This window comes from Schistocerca serialis, chromosome 6 (assembly GCF_023864345.2).
Source record: "Schistocerca serialis cubense isolate TAMUIC-IGC-003099 chromosome 6, iqSchSeri2.2, whole genome shotgun sequence".
Classification (NCBI taxonomy): Eukaryota; Metazoa; Arthropoda; class Insecta; order Orthoptera; family Acrididae; genus Schistocerca; species Schistocerca serialis.
This window is the reverse complement of record NC_064643.1, coordinates 189781586-189803325: the sequence shown is the minus strand read 5'-3', so window position 1 is coordinate 189803325 and position 21740 is coordinate 189781586. Positions and strand designations below refer to the sequence as shown.

General features: G+C 43.2%; 1 long non-coding RNA gene across 1 annotated transcript in view; it reads left to right on the top strand.

Annotated features, from left to right (window-relative positions):
* The window catches only part of LOC126484620 (uncharacterized), a 75205-nt gene that overhangs the window by 41932 nt on the left and 11533 nt on the right, over positions 1-21740 (top strand). Inside the window, exon 2 of the long non-coding RNA XR_007587890.1 lies at positions 13125-13222. This is a non-coding gene — a long non-coding RNA (uncharacterized LOC126484620). The remainder of the gene's footprint in view (positions 1-13124; positions 13223-21740) is intronic.

Sequence of the window (21740 nt, the reverse complement as noted above, 5' to 3'; positions counted from 1 at the left end):
AGACGCCTTAAGTGCTGCATGTCATATTACAGTGCTGTTAGCTAATGAAATTCAAATTCAAAGGTTCAAATGGCTCTGAGCACTATGGGACTTAACTTCTGAGGGCACCATTCCCCTAGAACTTAGAACTACTTAAACCTAACTAACCTAAGGACAGCACACAAATCCATGCTCGAGGCAGGATTCTAATCTGCGACCGTAGCGGTCGCGCGGTTCCTGACTGTAGCGCCTAGAACCGCTCGGCCACCACGGCCGGCAACAAGAACAGAGAAGCTCATATTACATCGTTCCACATATATCTCGTGAAATTAGCATGATTTATAGATGACGATAGTTTACTTCGCAGTTAAAGTACACTCAAACATCAAAAAACGACGCACCACGAAGGAATTACCCGAATTGGAAACAAACTGGTAGGCGTGACGTACTTCTACACACAAAGAAATGATTGCAGATTTAGGGAAATTGGATGACATATTCAAGAGAAAGAGATTCCGAAATTGAGGAACTCAATAACGTGTTGGCCCACGTTTGGCCATTATGCATGCAGTTATTTAGTTTGGCATTGATTGATAGACTTGTAGGATGTCCTCCTAAGAGATATCATGCCAAATTTGTTCAACTGGCGTGATAGATCGTGATAATGGTGGTTGGAAGACCCTGACCATAACGCTTCAAACGTTGTTATTCGGGGCGGGATCTGGCGAGACTATTGGATACGATAGGGTTTCGCAAGCACGAAAACAAGCAGTAGGGACTCTCGCCGTGTGCGGGTGGGCATGAAATGTAAGCCCAGGATTACCTGCGATGAAGGGGAAGAAAACGGAACGTGGAACATCATCGACGTATCGTTGTGCTGTAAGGGTGCTGCGGATAACAATCACAGAGATCCTTCTAGCAAAAGAAATTGCGCTCCAAACCATCACTCCCGGTTTTATCATGTTTTTTTTCTATCGGGACACCGTTGGGCTTAGCGACAGGATTTGTTTCAAATAGGAAAGGGTACAGCAGTCAGTCGCAGTGATGTTTTTTGCATATCCAGATTTTAGTCACTTACATTTACTGCACTGCAGGAGACCACACATTGACCGAAGTATGGATATGCAATAAACATCATTGCTGCTGACTGCTGTACTCTTTACTACACCGCTTCTGGTTGTTGGGCAGTATGGTGAGCAAAATTCAGGTTAGTATACTTCTGCTGTCCGGGGCATCCCCTGACACATCTTCGTTGGTCATCAGGCCAAGTTCGAAGCGATATTGAACACTGAGGACAATTCTATTGAAGTCAACGAGATTCCAGGCCCCGCCGACCAACGAAGACGAGTCTGGAGCCGACCGCGGTGGCCGAGCGGTTCTAGGCACTTCAGTCCAGAACCGCGCGGCTGCTATGGTCGCAGGTTCGAATTCTGCCTCGGGCATGGATGTGTGTGATGTCCTTAGGTTAGTTAGGTTTAAGCAGTTCTAAGTTCTAGGGGACTGATGACCTCAGATGTTTAAGTCACATAGTGCTCAGAGGCATTTGAACCATTTTTTTTTTTCGCTGTCGGGAGGATGATGGTTCAAACCCGTGTCCGACCATCCTGATTTAGGTTTTCCTTGGTATCCCTCTATCGTTTAAGACAAATGCCGGGTTGATTCGTGTCTGGAGACTCCCTGAACAGTGGTGGAATACCAACCAGACTGTCGCCCATCATACGGCCCGACAACGAGGAGCGATGGCCTGGGCTGCTATTTCACTTCATGGCAGGACCATTTGGTTGTCATCCGCTACACTCCTACAGCACAACGGTTAGTCGACGACGTTCTGCGCCCCGTTTTGTTGTTCTTCATGGCAAACCATACTGTGCTTACGTTTCACCACGATAGTGACCCGCCTCCGTACATCGAGATGTTCTGATACTTGTCTTCGTGCTTGCCAAACCGTACCCTCGCCACAAAGATCGTTAGATATGTCTCCAGTTAAGAACGTTTGGAGCTTTATGGGCTACCCTCTCCTACCAGCTCGGGATTTTGCCGATCTGACGTGCCAATTGAACAGAATTTGGCACGATACCTGTCAGGAGGATATCCAGCAACTCTGCCACTCAGCGTCAAGCCAAATAACTGCTTGCATAAGGGCCAGAGGTAGACGAACGCGTTATTGCCTTGTTAAATTTGTGAAGGTCTTTCTCTTCAATAACATGTCATCCAGTTTCCCTGAAACTGCAAACATTTGCTTGCCCGCATATGTATATATGTCTTTCTTTTGAGCTTATTTACTCTGCTAGAATAAATCAATGACTGAGACACTACGAAAAATTAGATAAACTACGTCTGTTATCGCAAGCAGATGATGGATTTAGTATCTGTTAATATATGACAGTCATTCAGATTTCCCGTTCATTCCGAGCGTTGATATGGAGGAATGCTCGGAGATGGTTGTGATTCAAAACGCAGCCATTACTTGCTTCCGCAGAGTGTGCTGCTGCCTCTTCTAACGTGTTACGTGGGCCCATCCACTGTGTCCATGGCTCCACACTTGCCCATAAAATCCCACTACTTCGTAAAGTCTTTGTGACGCCCCACCGATAGGGTTCACCTTGTCTGTGATTACGGTTTTCGATCCGGATTGCTCCCTGACCTGTTGGCGGTCAATTACTGGTTTCTGGCTAGCCGTTCTATTCAAGAACTCTGATAGCATTGAGTACAGGAACCTCCTGTTTGTTCCACCAGTCTCTACGTCACCGGCAGTTTAAGTGATCGTAAACTGCGTTTTGCACGTGCCAAGTAGGACAGAAAAATAGGTAGAAGTAAAAGATTAATCTACCAAAAGGCTGATAGTGTTTGGAGATATTAAGACTTACCAGTAGTAGTTCTTCCCTGCATATAACGAGACATCTGCTGTAGACTAACGCTGTGAAAATTGCAATACCTATGACGAACTGTGGAAATGAAGGAAAACTTACTGTGGAGAAAAGTTTGTCAAATGGTTCAAATGGCTCTGAGTACTATGGGACTTAACATCTGTTGTCATCAGTCCCCTAGAACTTAGAACTACTTAAACCTAACTAACCGAAGGACATCACACACATCCACGCCCGAGGCAGGATTCGAACCTGCGACCGTAGTAGTCGCGCGGTTCCGGACTGAGCGCCTGAACCGCTAGACCACCGCGGCCGGCAAAAGTTTGTCATCAATGTCAGATTTGATAGAAACAATACGCACATTCTCAGCAGTAGCTTCTGGTGTAATGCGTACTCGACAGCTGATAGAAAACATCGATGCACAGATCTCACTGCAGTTCGATTCTCTGAAGTTGGAGCGTATTATGAATTTATCACTATCTGTAATCGCAGTTGTATAAGCTGCTACCGGTGACTGATCACCAAAAGAGAGGCTCGTTATAGACTTTGAATAGCACCTGAATGATAAGTGTGAGAGCACGTGTAACAGACAGCGTGCCGCAACGGTTTGCAGTGATACTTACCCACGCTATTACGAGACTATTTAGAGCACAATCACCACGACCGGCAGCCATTTCGCAATTATTGTAGGCCAGCTGGTTGCTCCAGACTTCTCCACGATTTCCTGTTTCACGCAGTTATGTTTTTCTGCATGCTTTACAATTTTGTTTACTCGGTTTCCGCCATACTTGTTTAATCTCTTAGAATCCACCAAAGAACAATTTTCTTGGTTATATATCCCATACACATGATTTTTATTACATTCATAACAATGTCATTCACCACAGTCTCTTTCCTGATGCAGTTATTTGTTGTCCGACGCTCCTAGTATTTTCCAACATGCAACTCTCCATTGCTCAACTTCTAACGCTTTTCGTGTTAGTCTTGATCGCCGTAACTCAGAACTGATAATACATATCCTAATTAAAAACTCAGTTTCGTTCACCGAAACCTTCCTCACCAATTCCAATCTCACGTTTTTGCTGTCAGTCCAATGGTTATCTACAGCTGATAAGCAAATTTAAAATCTAATCCGAAATTGTTTCCTCTGGACATCTGATCTACTCCATAAATAAATATTAACATTTGCGTTTTTAAGCTCTGCCTTCTGCAGAGAGACAATGTATTTCCTTTCATATTTACCACAGAAATTTTCGATACTTGCTTCATCTTCTCTAGACCTCTGTTTAATTCTGAAATTACGTTAATTCCGAAACTCGTTTGAATTTAAGCGTTTTTATCTGTTCTGTCGTGGATCATTGGTACGTTTTGTGATTTTATTCTACGTTTTTATACATCTATTATACATCACCTTCACCTTTTATCGCACATTTTCATCCATAGAACGAAATGATCTCCTTCATCGTATGACAACATTTGATAACAGCTGACGGTGAAATATAAAAAGTGCTGGTGTCTACAATAAAATGACAAACTTTGTTGTAAAGTCCATGATTGTGAAACAGTAACAATGCCGTGTTGCTACTCCTCATGATTTGTGCGCGTAACATGCTTGGATACTCCTTAGAATGCTGTGTAGAATGTGGCGGACACCTAAACGTCTCACTCGTCGACGGCGGTGACCCTTCTTAGTTCGTACATTCTGTAAGGAGGGTTCGCACGAAGAAGTTCATTTGAAGACAAGCATACTGTTGTGTACATAGTTCCGCGTAGTCAGCGCGTACACAACTTTCCCACTAGAGCGCGCCCCGCTAAGCACAACAGCGCAGGCGCAGCGCTTGTGCGTCTCCGCTCTACGAGATGGCGCTGGCATAAAGACGGACCAAATTCTGCTTCCGCCGATCCGCGTATTAATATGTAACGCAGCCAATGAGATTGCTGCTAACGTAGAACCTTTTCTCCTCGCGGATCACACTCGCGCAGTGATACATGAACGCACGAGGTATTATAACGAGTGTACAGACCTCTGCATTAGTCTGTACGAGTCTGCATTAGTCTGCATTTGTCTGTACCAGTCTATAGTCAAGTTTGTCTGTGCCTAATAAGATTATCATATTCCTGTACATAGCCTTGAAGATAAATGTATAGATACTTTTGTCAAGTATCAGAGATGTGTGAGAATAAGATTAACGTACAAAGACCAAAGGAACCTCAGACCAACATCAATACATGTTACTGGCCCAAAACATGGGTGTCCCACCTCCACGCTGAATCCTTGAGACTGAATGCCTGAAACATGCAGTGGTGTGTGTCCGCCACTACACTATTCTACAACGATCATCAGGCGTCAGACATATCCCGCTTCCGTCGGCGATAAGAACTGGACACCATTGATCCAGCTTCCACTCAAGGTACTTCATTGCCCTCATTTTTTTGTACGGGTGTTGCTATGCCCCACTCGTGTTCTACGTGGTAGACGCCAAGGGGTGACAATGACAGCATTGATCACGTGGACACGATTGCATCCAAACAGTCCTTCCATTTTGCTCCAAAACGTAAAGTTCTGTTACAGTGTCCTCATTACCTACAGGTCGTGGACAAAAATACATCACATTACCATACCTAATACGATGTAGGGAACAGTTTGCTTTCAAAATAGCTTCAAGTCGTCACTGAATGGATAAATACAGGTCCTGTAAGGTTTGCAACAGAATCTTATACCATTTTTCCTGCAAAATGGTGGCACGTTGAGGCAAAGATGATGGAAGTGGATAGCGATCACGCACTCTTCTCTCCAAAGTAGACGAGATAAGCGAGTCAGTACAGAGGGCTAATGACTGTGGTGCCCAGGGTGCTGGCGACAATTCACCCCGTGCTCGCAAAACCAGTCCTGAATGTGAAACGTCCCCTTTGAACAATTATGAATGATAGTGCTAAAAAAACAGCTGAGTAAAACTAAACGTACTCAGAGATTTCTCTCTTTACTTATTCTCATCATCACTAAACTGACATACAATATTTTTTAGCGCAACGCAATCTGACTTTCAAAAATCCCTACAAAAGAATGGCCCTGACTAACAATAACCTATACCTTTCATGAATCACTTGCTTCACAAAAATCTACGTTACTCGAACTACTGCAATGCAGCGAGTGCCAATACTGCCAGCTAAATAAAATATTCTAGCTACTGAAGGCACTAACTACTGATAGGCATAGTTAGCAAATTAAAGATTTTGATAAGGAACAGACTATCTATTTACATTAATAATGTTCAAAACTCATCATATATATAACTGCCAATTCATGACATCTATCTTTACGAATTTCCTTTTTCTAGAGGACACACGCCCAGATCGTCCGCTTATAGTAACCTCTCAAAACTCTGGCATCTCTCTCTCCACATCAACCATTGCTGGTGGCTCACCTCCAACTGCCCAACGCTGTGCGCTGTTCACATCCAATAGCCCAACAATACACTAGCGAATATTCCAACAATGAGTCCAACCAACCACAGACTGCACACAGCGCAGTCAGAGATTTTCATGCACAGCACTACGTAGTATTACCAACATAAAAACCTAAACAGCCTACTTCCTAAACAGCGTACTTACAGCCTACTTACAAATGATACTAGTTGTCTGAATGGGGGCCCTGTCGTCCCGGAACACAGCTGCAACATTGCTGAACAAACATTGTACCAAGGGATGGAACTGATCAACCAAAATGGTCACATAAACCTGGGCAGTAAATTATGCAGAGTAACCGTGAGACTAATCGAATATTAACATATGGCTGCCCAAATCATCACTGAACCCCAACAATGTTTCAATCTTGAAACGTATACTCGGCCAGAAGATTGAAACAATGAGAAACAAGACACATTCGATCAAATGACATTCTTCCACTGGTCCATAGTTCACGTTTTATGGCTTCCGGGCACTACGGATTCCTTTTACAGGCTTGAGTATCAGTAATAACTAGTTTTGGATTCCAGTTCTCCTGCAGTTCTTTGCTTGTGGAGCATATATATATTCATATATATATATTCAAGAATGAGATTTCCACTCTGCAGCGGAGTGTGCGCTGATGTGAAACTTCCTGGCAGATTAAAACTGTGTGCCGGACCGAGACTCGAATTCGGGACCTTTGTCTTTCGCGGGCAATTGCTCTACCATCTGAGCTACCGAAGCACTACTCACTCCCCGTCCTTACAGCTTTACTTGCGCCAGTACCTCGTCTCCTACCTTCCAAACTTCTCAGAAGCTCTTCTGCGAACCTTTCAGAACTAGCACTCCTGGAAGAAAGAATATTACGGAGATGGTTGGTTGGTTGGTTTGGGGAAGGAGACCAGACAGCGTGGTCATCGGTCTCATCGGATTAGGGAAGGATGGGGAAGGAAGTCGGCCGTGCCCTTTCAGAGGAGCCATCCCGGCAATTTCCTGGAGTGATTTAGGGCTGGCTCTGAGCACTATGGGACTTAACTTCTGTGGTCATCAGTCCCCTAGAACTTAGAACTACTTAAACCTAACTAACCTAAGGACATCACACACATCCATGCCCGAGGCAGGATTCGAACCTGCGACCGTAACAGTCGCGCGGTTCCGGACGGAGCGCCTTAACCGCGAGACCACCGCGGCCGGCCAGTGATTTAGGGAAATCACGGAAAACCTAAATCAGGATGGCCGGACGCGGGATTGAACCGTCGTCCTCCCGAATGCGATATTACGGAGACATAGCTTAGCCACAGCCTGGAGGATGTTTCCAGAATGAGATTTTTACTCTGCAGCTGGGTGTGCGCTGATATGAATTCTTTTGTTGCTGACAAGATTCGCGAGTGGGACACACAGTTCTGCAGTGACTTCGGTAGCTGTCGTCCTCGTATTTTTCATAACAATCCTATTCAGTGGTACTCCATCGCTGTCACTGGATACAGATACATTTACGCGTTGTAACGTAGCAAATGGTGTCTATCCGAACTCCCTGTATGCGGTAGAAATCTTTGATTACGGTGCCTCTTGAATCACCAAACGCTTCGGCCAACTTGGTTACAGAACTAACCACCATAAGAGCAACGACTATTTGCCCACGTACGAATTACTTTGATTCCGACGTAATGGATCCACAACTACGCGGAAAACTGTTCTGACCCTGACTGACACTTGCAACGTGTTTAAGACATTGCATAGGTGCCACACATGGCCGAATACAACAGCGCAATGTGCAGTCTTGGCTAGTATCTGCACTTATGTTCAAATATGCATTTCTCGCTGTGCTTCCTGTACATACTGTATTTTGTAGGTACCGGTCATCTCTGCAGCTAACAAATATGTTCTTCCCTAGTGCCATGTGTCTCAGATTAACGTTCAAGATATAATGTGACGTAGCTGTAGTGTTCGCCAATTCGTCGGGCAACTTTGCGTGCAGACGACCCTTCTTGTACTAAGTTGAGAATGCGTGTACGATCTAAGCTTCAAACAACGTCTCAAGGCATGTCGACAGACTGAACAGTACACACAGCAAGCGTTGTCCTGTTCACAAGTATTGGGAAAGAGATTTACATAATAATAACAATAATAATAATAAAACGCATTCCGAGACATGTGGGTGGTGAAGTGCTCGTTTGATCATTCTAAAACTCTCTTCTTCTGGAGCTTATAGAACTCGGAATAATATTACACTACTGGCCATTAAAATTGCTCCACCACGAAGATGACGTGCTACAGACGCGAAATTTAACCGACGGGAAGAAGATGCTGTGCTTTGCAACTGATAAGCTTTTCAGAACATTCACACAAGGTTGGCGCCGGTGGCGACACCTACAACGTGCTGACATGAGGAAAGTTTCCAACCGATTTCTCATACACAAACAGCAGTTTACCGGCGTTGCCTGGTGAAACGTTGTTGTGATGCCTCGTGTAAGGAGGAGAAATGCGTACCATCACGTTTCCGAATTTGATAAAGGTCGGATTGTAGCCTATCGCGATTGCGGTTTATCGTATCGCGGCATTGCTGCTCCCGTTGGTCGAGATCCAGTGACTGTTAGCAGAATATGGAATCGGTGGGTTCAGGGGGGTAATACGGAACGCCGTGCTGGATCCCAACGGCCTCGTATCACTAGCAATCGAGATGACAGGCATTTTATCCGCATGGCTATAACGGATCGTGCAGCCACGTCTCGATCCCTGAGTCAACAGATTGGGACGTTTGCAAGACAACCATCTGCACGGACAGTTCGACGACGCTTGCAGCGGCACAGACTATCAGCTCGGAGACCATGGCTGCGGTTATCCTTGACGCTGTATCACAGACAGGAGCGCCTGCGATGGTTTACTCAACGACGAACCTGGATGCACAAATGGCAAAACGTCATTTTTTCGGATGATTCCAGGTTCTGTTTACAGCATCATTATGGTCACATCCGTGAGTGGGGACATCGCGGTGAACGCACATTGGAAGCGTGTATTCGTTATCGCCATACTGGCGTATCACCCGGCGTGATGGTACGGGTTGCTATTGGTTACACGTCTCAGTCAGCTATTGTTCTCATTGACGGAACTTTGAACAGTGGACCTTATATTTCAGATGTGTTACGACCCGTGGCTCTGCCCTTCATTCGATCCCTGCGAAACCCTTCATTCCAGCAGGATAGTGCACGATCGCATGTTACAGGTCCTGTAGGGGCCTTTCTGGATAGAGTAAATGTTCTACTGCTGCCCTTGCTAGCACATTCTCCAGATCTCTCACCAATTGAAAACGTGTGGTCAATGGTGGCCGAGCAACTGGCTTGTCACAATACACCAGTCACTATTTTTGATGCATTCGGGAGGACAACGGTTCAATCCCGCGTCCGTCCATCCTGATTTAGGTTTTCGTGATTTCCCTAAATCGGTCCAGGCAAATGCCGGGATGGTTCCTTTGAAAGGGTACGGCCGACTTCCTTCCCCTTCCTTCCCTAATCCGATGAGACCGATGACCTCGCTGTCTGCTCTCCTGCCCCACAACAACCCAGCCCATCCCAACTGCTCTTGATGAACTGTGGTATCGTGTTGAAGCTGCATGGGCAGCTGTACCTGTACACGCCATCCAAGCTCTGTTTGACTCAATGCCCAAACGAATCAAGGCCGTTATTACGGCCAGAGGTGGTTGTTCTGGGTACTGATTTCTCCGGATCTATGCACCAAATTTGCGTGAGAATGTAATCACATGTCAGTTCTAGTATAATATAGTTGTCCAATGAATACCCGTTTATCATCTGCATTTCTTCTCGATGTAGCAATTTTAATGGCCAGTAGTGTAGATGTTTTCGTTGCGTATCTAAGTGGCAGAGTACGCTAAATTTGACGCACAAAAACATCAGGAACTACTTGAAAAACTAAGCGTGAAATTTCAGGCAGGCAGTTGTTAATCGAAACAAGCTTGGTTGCTAGATGGGCAGTTCGTCAAGATTACTGATAACTAGCTTGTTTCAAAACACTTGTTCGACCTACGGTGAAATACTGTCCACTTGACAGCGCCATTTTGCTCGCAAAGTGGCTAGAAATACTGACACATAATAGAAGGTTATTGTAGTTGTGATTTCCAGTCCAAAGAATGGTTACATGCTGGTTTCAACACTAGGCTATCTTGTGCAAGTCTCTTCACCTGTGCATAACTATTGAAATCTTCAACCATTTGAACCTACTTACTGTGTTCTAGCCTTAACCTCCCTCTACTGTCTAGAAGAGGGGTCTCCAAACGTTTGAGCCTAAGGGCCACACTGGCTTTTCCACCAAGCTGCAAGAGCCGTGGCCTAGCTGCATTTTGTCCAAGTTTTCTTGTGGCCTAATACCCCAGTACCGCTGGGAACTTCGCGGTACAGTTGAGAAGCTTTTGTGGCGCTTACCACTTCTGCCATTCTTTACGAGCTGATGTTGAGTGGCACTGCAAGTAGGCATTACGCAGTGAATTGTTTTTTGTTTGATCTTGAGGTGTGGACTTAATTCATTTCAGTTACATTGGTACAAAGAAATACTATATAATTTTTTCATAATGCGGAGCCACAGTCATAACATATTTCTTTAAAGTCAGTACTGCGATTAGGCTGATGTTTATTTACAGTGTTGCATTTACATTTACACAATCATGTTTAGGCTTCAAAGTGCCATTATCAAGTGTTTTCTGAAAGCAAGTTAGATAATAACAGTGAAATACATAACAAGTGATATAATCGTATAACAATCCATATTTGTAAAGTTTACTTACCAGTGTTATAAATTGCCTAAGATGGCTTTCATATGTGGTAGTTGATCCAGTTGTTAACATTACTATGTCATCTTTACGTCATATAAATAAGATGTCACTACTATAACATGTAAATAAGATTTATAGCACCAGGATTACAGGCATATATATCAATACCACGGTGTACTCACGTCTGTAATTATATCTCATCAACCATTAACAAATACTGTGATATCCCCACTTTGTATATTACGTCAAATTTAAGTGTACTGTTTAACTTGGAATCTTTTGATTCTTTTATTTGCTTAAATGCTTTTATGTACATGACATGTTTCACCAACCTGTGTTATTTGCACTTGTTCCTAAGTAATGTTCCAAGACGTATAAGCCAGGAAGTTGTTTTTGAAATGATTATTCGAGACTGAAAAAATACCACTAAACAGATTCTTTATGCGAAGTAATGCTCGTTAAGCAGGTTAGTTTCTTCCTTTTTTTTCGCTCGTTGTGTTCATCACTCGTCGTGGAATGTGCTCGATAAGCAAGGTTTGAAAGTAATAAAAAAATAAATCACGACGGGCCGGATACCACGCATGTCTGGCCCATTACCGCGGGCCGGTTTGATGGTGTTCGCGGGCCGGTATTGGCCCGCGGGCCGTAGTTTGGTGACCCCAGGTCTAGAGTTTATATCCCACCGCCCACCGATACTTGTTACAGATGCCAAATTCTATCACGCCTCAGAATGAGTCCTTGGCCCACATATTTCATTTTTCAACAATTACATTCAGCGCCTCCTCGCTAATTGTCCAATTTAACTACCTAATATTCAGCAATCCTTTGTAGCACCGCATTCGAAAAGTTTCTATTCTCTTCTTGTCTGAACCGTTTATCGTCCACGTTTCACTTCCGCACAACGCTACCCTTCACGCAAACACCTTCCGAAAAGAAGTCATAACATTGAAATTTATATTCGGTAGTGTAGTGGAACAGGAAAATGACAGGGCTGGGTTGAGTCGTCAGTACAGATGGGTTTTGAACACACATCATTCCAAAAAATTTCATGCTTAAAAAAGTAGCACCAATGAAAAGAATGCTCAGTGCAATAACAAATTTGACTTGTACGATATTGCAGTGCCTGTGTTATTAAAAAGAACGATGAAATTTTCCTTTGAACATTCGTGCATGTAAAGCTGGAAATCCGGGTTCGGCTCCCGGCCCGGTACAAATTTCCATTGCCGCTATTCCCTTATACAGCTGGTGGTTGGTCGTATTCGCAACTGCGAATACATCTCGTGTATTTCATAACGGCTGTAGTCACCGCAGCGCTTGTTGCTTCGGACATGCATGCATGAAGGAGCATTGGGTATTACTTCTGAACAACTCAGACATTGCAATATCTTATTTATCCGCCCACGCCAGGTTTCAACATTCGATAAATTCAGTTCTACATAAAACCTAAAATACAATTTCAGAAGTATTATATGGTGTCTACGGAATCAACTACCCATCTGTGCTATTGTTATAAACATGTCTTACGTGTAAAAAATACGTATGATCAAATTAGTTTAGCATCAAAGAGTCTGTTGCTAGTGGTCGCGATCGGATTTGCTCTAATAATCGATAGTCAACTACGAAATTATATTATTCCACCTATTAAAAGACGTCATTGCTTTGTTACAGATTTCAGAGATACTTTACCTCTTTTTAGTAATCTATAACTACCTTCCAGTGAAAGACTAAAACAGGTACACAATCGGTCTTGAACAGTAAATCTGAAAACTCTTTAGGATGTAACTGTGGTGTAACGACCACTGGTTTTAATACGCGCAGACTGATGTTGTAGAGCATACTTATAAGTAACTGTTGTCATACTACATCCGCAAATGGAACAACAAGAGACTTTAAAACATGATGTAATGAATAGCGCTCTCTACCACTTCATAATGATCAGCGAAGAATGGATGAAAATGACTGCAACAGATATTTCAGCAAGTCAGAGCTCAACCACGTATGTCCTCTCCTAGGAATGTTTGGTGAATATTTATTTTCTTTTGTTTCAGATGCAGGGATGACGGGAACAGCGACTGTGGAATATGAACTAGTTCCACCCGATGGAGGGTGGGGCTGGATGATTGTTTTAGGGGCAGCGCTCTCCAATGTAAGTAAATAGATTTACTTTAAGACTGCATGACAAGGTCTGTAAGGGACAACTATGAAAGAATCTTTAATTCAGATAATTAAGGAGTAAGACCAATTTATTTACACACCCACCCACCCTCCCACCCACCCACACTCACACACACACACACACACACACACACACGCACCTACACACACACGCACCCACACACACACACACACGCGCACACGGAAGGCTTCCTTCCTACTGAAGGAAGGCCAAAATTTTGACTTTCCTGCTTTAAGCCATTGTTCAGTAAACCACAATTAATAGCAGTTTAAATTTGTTCAGTATTTTGTTTACTCTTAACGCATCGATTACACGCTAGCATGACACTGGGAGTTCGTTTCTCTTGTTTTTGCCTATTTCCTTCATAATTGTCGATCACTACAACAGCACGCAAGAAAAGCTCACTGGGGTATTGTGACTTGACTCTTAAATTCACTGCGCTTGTATTCTCCCACGTAGCAAAAATTTTCGTATCGCAAACCTGAAGGTGATGTGTGTCGGTAGGCGATACATCCAAGTATAAGTGAGTTCAGGCACAATACACCAACTAAGATCTCTCAACGTTAAAATTACTGCACTGATACTGAAAAAGTTACAATCGTGTTACCACTAGCATTTTATCAGAAAGCCTTCTTAGAAATATGTGCCCAGATCTGGAACAGATTGATTAACATCGGGGATAGGCTACAACCCTGTCTCACTCCCTTCCCAACCACTGCTTCCCTTTCATGTCCATCGACTCTTATAACTGCCATCTGGTTTCTGTACAAATTGTAAATAGCCTTTCGCTCCCTGTATTTACCCCTGCCACCTTCATAATTTGAAAGAGAGTATTCCAGTCAACATTGTCAAAAGCTTTCTCTAAGTCTACAAATGCTAGAAACGTAGGTATGTCTTTCCTTAATCTTTCTTCTAAGATAAGTCGTAGGGTCAGTATTGCCTCACGTGTTCCAACATTTCTACGGAATCGAAACTGATCTTCCCCGAGGTAGGCTTCTACCAGTTTCTCCATTAGCCTGTAAAGAATTCGTGTTAGTATTTTGCAGCCGTGGCTTATTAAACTGATAGTTCGGTAATTTTCACATCTGTCAACACCTGCTTTCATTGGGATGTGAATTAGTATACTCTTCTTGAAGTCTGAGGGTATTTCGCCTGTCTCATACATCTTGCTCACCAGATGGTAGAATTTTGTCAGGACTGGCTCTTCCAAAGCTGTCAGTTGTTCTAATGGAATGTTGTCTACTCCGGGGGCCTTGTTTCGACTCAGGTCTTTCAGTGCCCTGTCAGACTCTTCACGCAGTATCATATCTCCCACTTCATCTTCATGTACATCCTCTTCCTTTTCCATAATATTGTCCTCAAGTACAGCGCCCTTGTATAGACCCTCTACATAGTCCTTCCACCTTTCTGCTTTCCCCTCTTTGCTTAGAACTGGGTTTCCATCTGAGCTCTTGATATTCATACAAGTGGCTCTCGTTTCTCCAAAGGTCTCTTTAATTTTCCTGTAGGCAGTATCTATCTTACCCCTAGTGAGATAAGCCTCTACATCCTTACATTTGTCCTCTAGCCATCCCTGATTAGCCATTTTGCACTTCCTGTCGATCTGATTTTTCAGACGTTTGTATTCCTTTTTGCCTACTTCATTTACTGCATTTTTATATTTTCTCCTTTCATCAATTAATTCAATATTTCTTCTGTTACCCAAGGATATCACTAGCCCTCGTCTTTTTACCTACTTGATCCTCTGCTGCCTTCACTACTTCATCCCTCAGAGCTACCCATTCTTCTTCTACTGTATTTCTTTCCCCCATTCTTGTCAATTGTTCCCTTATGCTCTCCCTGAAACTCTGTACAACCTCTGGTTTCGTCAGTTTATCCAGGTGCCATCTCCTTAAATTCCCACCTTTTTGCAGTTTCTTCAGTTTTATTCTGCAGTCCATAACCAATAGATTGTGGACAGAGTCCACATCTGCCCCTGGAAATGTCTTAAAACTTAAAACTTCGCTCCTAAATCTCTGTCTTACTATTATATAATCTATCTGATACCTTTTAGTATCACCAGGGTTCTTCCATTTATACAACCTTCTTTCATGATTCTTAAACCAAGTGTTAGCTATGATTAAGTTATGCTCTGCGCAAAGTTCTACCAGGCGGCTTCCTTTTTTATTTCTTAGCCCCAATCCATATTCACTTACTATGTTTCCTTCTCTCCCTTTTCCTACTCTTGAATTCCAGTCACCCATGACTATTAAATTTTCGTCTCCCTTCACTACCTGAATAATTTCTTTTATGTCATCATACATTTCATCAACGTCTTCGTCATCTGTAGAGCCAGTTAGCATATAAAGTTCTACTACTGTAGTAGGTGTGGGCTTCGTGTCTATCTAGGCCATGATAGTGCGTTCACTGTGCTGTTTGTATTAGCTTACCCGTACTCCTATTTTTTTTATTCATTATTAAACCCACTCCTCCATTACCCCTATTTGATTTTGTATTTATAACCCAGTATTCACCTGACCAAAAATCTTGTCCCTCCTGCCACCGAACTTCACTAATTCCCGCTATATCTAACTTTAACCTATCCATTTCTCTTTTTAAATTTTCTAACCTACCAGCCCAATTAAGGGATCTGACATTCCACGCTCCGATCCGTAGAACGCCAGTTTTCTTTCTCCTGATAACAACGTCCTCTTGAGTAGTCCCCTCCCGGAGATTCGAATGGGGGACTATTTTACCTCCGGAATATTGTACCCAAGAGGACGCCATCATCATTTAATTATACAGTAAAGCTGCATGCCCTCGGGAAAAATTACGGCCGTAGTTTCCCCTTGCTTTCAGCCGTTCGCAGTACCAGCACAACAAGGCTGTTTTTGTTAGTGTTACAAGGCCAGATCAGTCAATCATCCAGACTGTTGCCCCTGCAACTACTGAAAAGGCTGCTGCCCCTCTTCAGGAACCACACGTTTGTCTGGCCTCTCAACAGATACCCCTCCGTTGTGGTTGCACCTACGGTACGGCCATCTGTATCACTGAGGCACGCAAGCCTCCCCACCAACGGAAGGTCCATGGTTCATGGGGGGAGGTCAGTACATAAAGGGATATGAAAATATAATAGTTGTGGGGGACTGAAATGCGATTGAAGAAGGAAGGAATGGTAAAAATGGTTACAGGAGATTACGGGATTCGTAGTACAAACGAGAGAGGACAAAGACCAATTGAATTCCACAATAAATTCGAGATGGTTATAGCGAATACTCTGTTCAAGAACCACAAGAGCAAGAGGTATACTCAGAAAAGGCAAGGAGATACAAAGAAGATTCCAGTTAGATTATATTATGATCAGGCAGAGATTTCGAAATCAAATACTGGATTGTAAGGCGTACCCACGGGGAAATATAGATTCAGATCACAATCTGGTAATCATGTAGAGCAGGCTGAGGTTTAACAGACTAGTAGTGAAGAATCAATGCACAAATAATTGGGATACGAAAGTGTTAAGGAAAGAAGTTCTCTAAGGCTGTAGATACTGATATAGTGAATAGCTCTTTAGGCAGTTCAGATGAAGAGGAATGGACATCTCTAAAGTGGGCAATCACAGAAATGGGAAGAAAAAACAAACGCAGATGGAAGGTAACTGCAAGGAAACCACGGGTAGCAGAAGAAGACGAAATCGCTGCGTGTGCTGAAGTCGAGAAAGAAATGATTGTCAGAGGGACCGACTCAGCATATACAACAGTCGAAGCAACCTTCGGTGAAATTACTAGCAAGGATGGTGATATTAAAAATGCAACGGGAATTCCCTCTTAAATGCAGAGGAGAGAACGGATAGGTGGAAAGTGTACTTTGAGAAGCTCTTCTGTCAGGTAAAGGACATATCTGAAGCGTGTCAGATGATAGAAGAAGAAAAAGGAGACGGTAGGGAAGAGAGAGGGGATCCACTAATACAATCAGAATTTAGAAGAGCTTTGGAAGACTGAAAATTAGATGAGGCAGAAGGGATAGATAACATTCCATCGGAATTTCTAAAATCAGTATGGATAATGACAAAAATGCGATTATTCATAATGGTGTGTCGAATGTATGGGATTGGCGATATACACCATCTGACTTTCGGAAAATCATCATCTTTCCGTAATTCCCAAAATTGCAAGAGCTGACAAGTGCGAGAATTATCGCACAAACAACTTAACATCTCATGCATTCAAGCTGCTGACAAGAATAATACATAGAAGAACGGAAAAGAAAATTGAAGATGTGTTAGATGACGATCAATTTGGCTTTAGGAAAGATAAAAGCACGGAGGGGCAGTCTTGACGTTGCGGTTGATACTGGAAGTAAGACTGAAGAAAAATGAAGACACGTTCATAGGATCTCCCAGCCTGGAAAAAGCGGTCGGCAGTGTAAAATAGCGCAAAATGTTCGAAATCTTGAGAAAAATAGGGGTAACCTATAGGGAAAGACATTTAATATACAATATGTAACATAAGCAAGAGGGAACAAGAAGAGTGGAAGACCAAGAATGAAGTGCACTGGTTACAAAGGGCGTAAGGCAGGGATGTGTCTTCCGCCCCTGCTGTTCAATCTATACATCGAAGAAGCAATGACGGAAGTAAAAGAATGGTTTAAGAGTGGGCTTTGAATTCAAGGCGAAAGGATATCAATGTTAAGATCCGCTAACGTCATTCCCATTGCCTGTGAAAGTGTAGAATTACAAGATAAAATGAACAGAATATAGAGTGTAAGCTGGAGAAAGACGAAAGTGCGACGGTCACTGATGTGAGGACATGAAGCGAGTAAGGAGACTCGTGGCTGGCTGTTCGAATATGTGTTGTAAATACATACGAACAATTTAATAAACCAGAGTTTGTGTACAACTCTCGTTATTTATGTTTATAACAATACGAAAGCGTTGTAATTTGTAGGAGACCGGTTAAAAAACCCTTTGTGTTTTAACTTAAGCTTTCCACTACTGTTCGTCAGCGGTTGCCAGAAATGTCCTGAAGCAACCACAATGAATATGCATTTCGCTTTATCGCTGAATAAATAGTTATCAAATTGATCTTGTGAAGTGCTGCTTCAGGTACAACAGTGAAATTACTATGACTATAAAATTCACTGTCCTTAGGACTTCCCGCGGAAAGTCATAAATTAAACGAAGTATTTTCTTGAATCGACTGTGTTTTCTTCCAGCTGAGAAAAGGTAATTATGGAGTGATGTGAACCCTTAGATGATGAAGGAAGGAGGGAATGAAGATTTGGCTTTAATGTCCCGTCGACGACGAGGTCAATATAGGGGTAGCAATCTGAGACGGGGGAAAAGATGAGGAAGGAAATCGGCTGTACTCCCGTATTATTTTCAGAATTACTTTCACGGTTTGTAGCTTCAAAGCTTTAGAAACTATGGAAAACTTATCTCTTTTGGCCAGATGAGAAGCGTGAACATCGAAAGGACATGCGTTCTCATTATAGGAGCAATCTCACCGAGGGGAATTTGTATACTGCCGCTAATCGATCTCTGACAGGTCTTCGGCAGTAATCGGGTGACACAGACCCTCTTCATAGTTAATTTTTTCCGTCATTTATGACATTGTCGTTTCCTGGCGTCAAGTGGAATGTAAGACATTTAATTTCAATGAGATATGAATCGTCAGTTTCTCATGGTATAGCCGAGTAGATTTTTACTAGGTTTTTACAAAATATTACCGATCTAGATGTGAGTAAAGGAATTCAAAACTAAATGCTCAACACCTGTTGAAATTTTTTTAACATGGCATTCCCTGAACAATTTGCATACCCGTCCACCAGTGACAACTTTTCCATTGTTTTGGGTTAATTTTTTTAGAAAAACTTATATGACTGACATGATGCGAAGGAAGTATGATTGTACAAGCGCTACATGATCAAACCAATAGTTTGTAGCGACGTTAATTATCCCAATTGTTCTTCAGAGACAATTAGCAAAAGATTATGGTGTAATGTCGCCTGAAGTAACCTAATACGGCAGTTTCTCTAGGATAATTTCGGATATAAACTACCTAAATTATGGATAAAATTCGCATTATATCGTGACATCTACGTTCCCTTCAGTCAGAGGCCTTAAGCAGTTGGAAGCAAGTTGATATCACGAAGAACGATAACTTCCACACTCAATTTAGATTAATGTCTCAATAAGTCTAGAACCCTTGATTTGTAGTACATTCTGTGATCTACAGCAAATTGTAAGGGGTGCTCAAAGGAAGAGACACGGAACAACGCTATGATAACAGATGAAGTCTTTATTCAAAATTAATCACCAGAAACCTGTGTACAATTATCTTGCTGTTTCACGAGCCGAAGTATTGGCTGGTCTCATACTTCCCGTGGCTGTGACAGGAGCCAGTCCGCGACAGTGTCCAGTTCTTCGTCCGACTTGAAGCTCTTCTCATTTACAGGTTTTTTTCCTTCTTCTTTTGCTCACGAAACAGATTGAAGTTTCAGGGAAACATGTCCGGGCTGTTGGTGGATGCTCAATCTGCTCCCTCTAGATCTTGACCATTACACTATGTGTCACATTCGAGACGTGTGGATGCGCGTTATCGTGGAGCAGAATAACCCCTCCCTTGTGCAGCCCAGCCGTTTGCTCCTGATAGACTTGCATAGGCTACGGAGACTCAAGGAGCATCGAACCTTGGACATGGAAAAAGACGGGGAGCGTCACCTAGCCTCCTGAGTGCACAGTTTCAGATTTTTCAGTTGGTGATGACGACACCACAGTTGCATCTCTAGATGTATAACTACGTCATCCGAAAGTGGCACACGCAAATTTCATCCGATTTGGATGTTACTACGTTTCGAAACTTTTCATTTGAAAACTACTTTTATCTTAACGCTGGAACTGCGTTTCAGTACACTAATCAAGACAATCACCGCAGGCTGCATTCTACGTCCGCCGCTTCCCCTCCCCAAGTTAATAATAAAATGCAGACGATAATAATAATAATAATAATAATACACCCAGAAACTGAAAGGATGCCACGCTGCTCCCATATGCAGAACGTAGAAGCCGATGGAGGGAGGGGGGGATGGGGGGATACTAAAATGAAAATAATAAACCACTCTCCAGAAAAAGTTATAAAGTCCCAGTTTAAGGAGGGCCTGGACTCCTGTTTAGTAGTATATACTCGTATTCCTTAAATGTGTTATTTTTCTCCTGTATACTAAGTGAAGCCAACGGCCTTGCTGCAGTGGTAACACCGATCTCCACCAGATAAAATGAAATGTCGTGTGGCTAGGGCCTTCTATCGGGTAGACCGTTCGCCATCCAAAAACGACAGAGCTTAACTTCGGTGATCTCCACCAGATCACCGACGTTAAGCGCTGTCGTTTTTGGGTAGCACATAGATGGGTGACCGTCTGGGTCTCTTGGCAAGTGGAGAGCACTCAGCCTTTGTGAAGACCATTGAGGAGCTACTTGACTGAGAAGTAGCGGCCCCGGTCACGAAAACTGACAATGGTCGGGAGAGTGGTGTGCTGACCACATGCCCTACGTAACCGTATCGCGAGACGCCTATCGGCTGAGGATGACATAGCGGTCGTACTGTACCTTTTTGCCTTCCGAGACCTGATCGGGTGGATGACATGAATGCAAAAAGTCAGTTCACTAATTTAAGCCTTATCAGATGCTATATACTTTCATCTTTGAATCATTATCTCACGCACACAAGAAAGGTATCTGCTGTTACAAGTTTTTAACATCGCTCGAATAATCGGCAAGCGCAAACGACAGACTTCTGCTATCACTGGTGCTGCCTTGTACTGTTTGTCTCTTAACTTACTGTAAACTGTTACAGTCCACGTTGTAAGGCTAATTGTGTTTTATTATAAACTTATTTTGTTTATATCTCTGGAGTGTCCAAAATTTCGCAAAACGTTCCGTATGACTCTGTCACTGGTCTACACTACTGGCCATTAAAATTGCTACACCACGAAGATGACGTGCTCCAGACGCGCAATTTAACCGACAGGAAGAAGATGCTGTGATATGCAAATCATTACCTTCTCAGACCATTCACACAAGGTTGGCGCCGGTGGCGACACCTACATCGTGCTGACATGAGGAAAGTTTCCAACCGATTTCTCATACACAAACAGCACTTGACCGGCGTTGCCTGGTGAAACGTTGTTGTGATGCCTCGTGTAAGGAGGAGAAATGAGTACTATCACGTTTCCGACTTTGATAAAGGTCGGATTGTAGCCTATCGCGATTGCGGTTTATCGTATCGCGACACTGCTGCTCGCGTTGGTCGAGATCCAATGACTGTTAGCAGAATATGGAATCGGTGCGTTCAGGAGGGTAATACGGAACGCCGTGGTGGATCCCAACGGCCTCGTATCACTAGCAGTCGAGATGACAGGCATCTTATCCGCATGGCTGTAACGGATCGTGCAGCCACGTCTCGATCCATGAGTCAACAGATGGAACCGTTTGCAAGACAACAACCACCTGCAC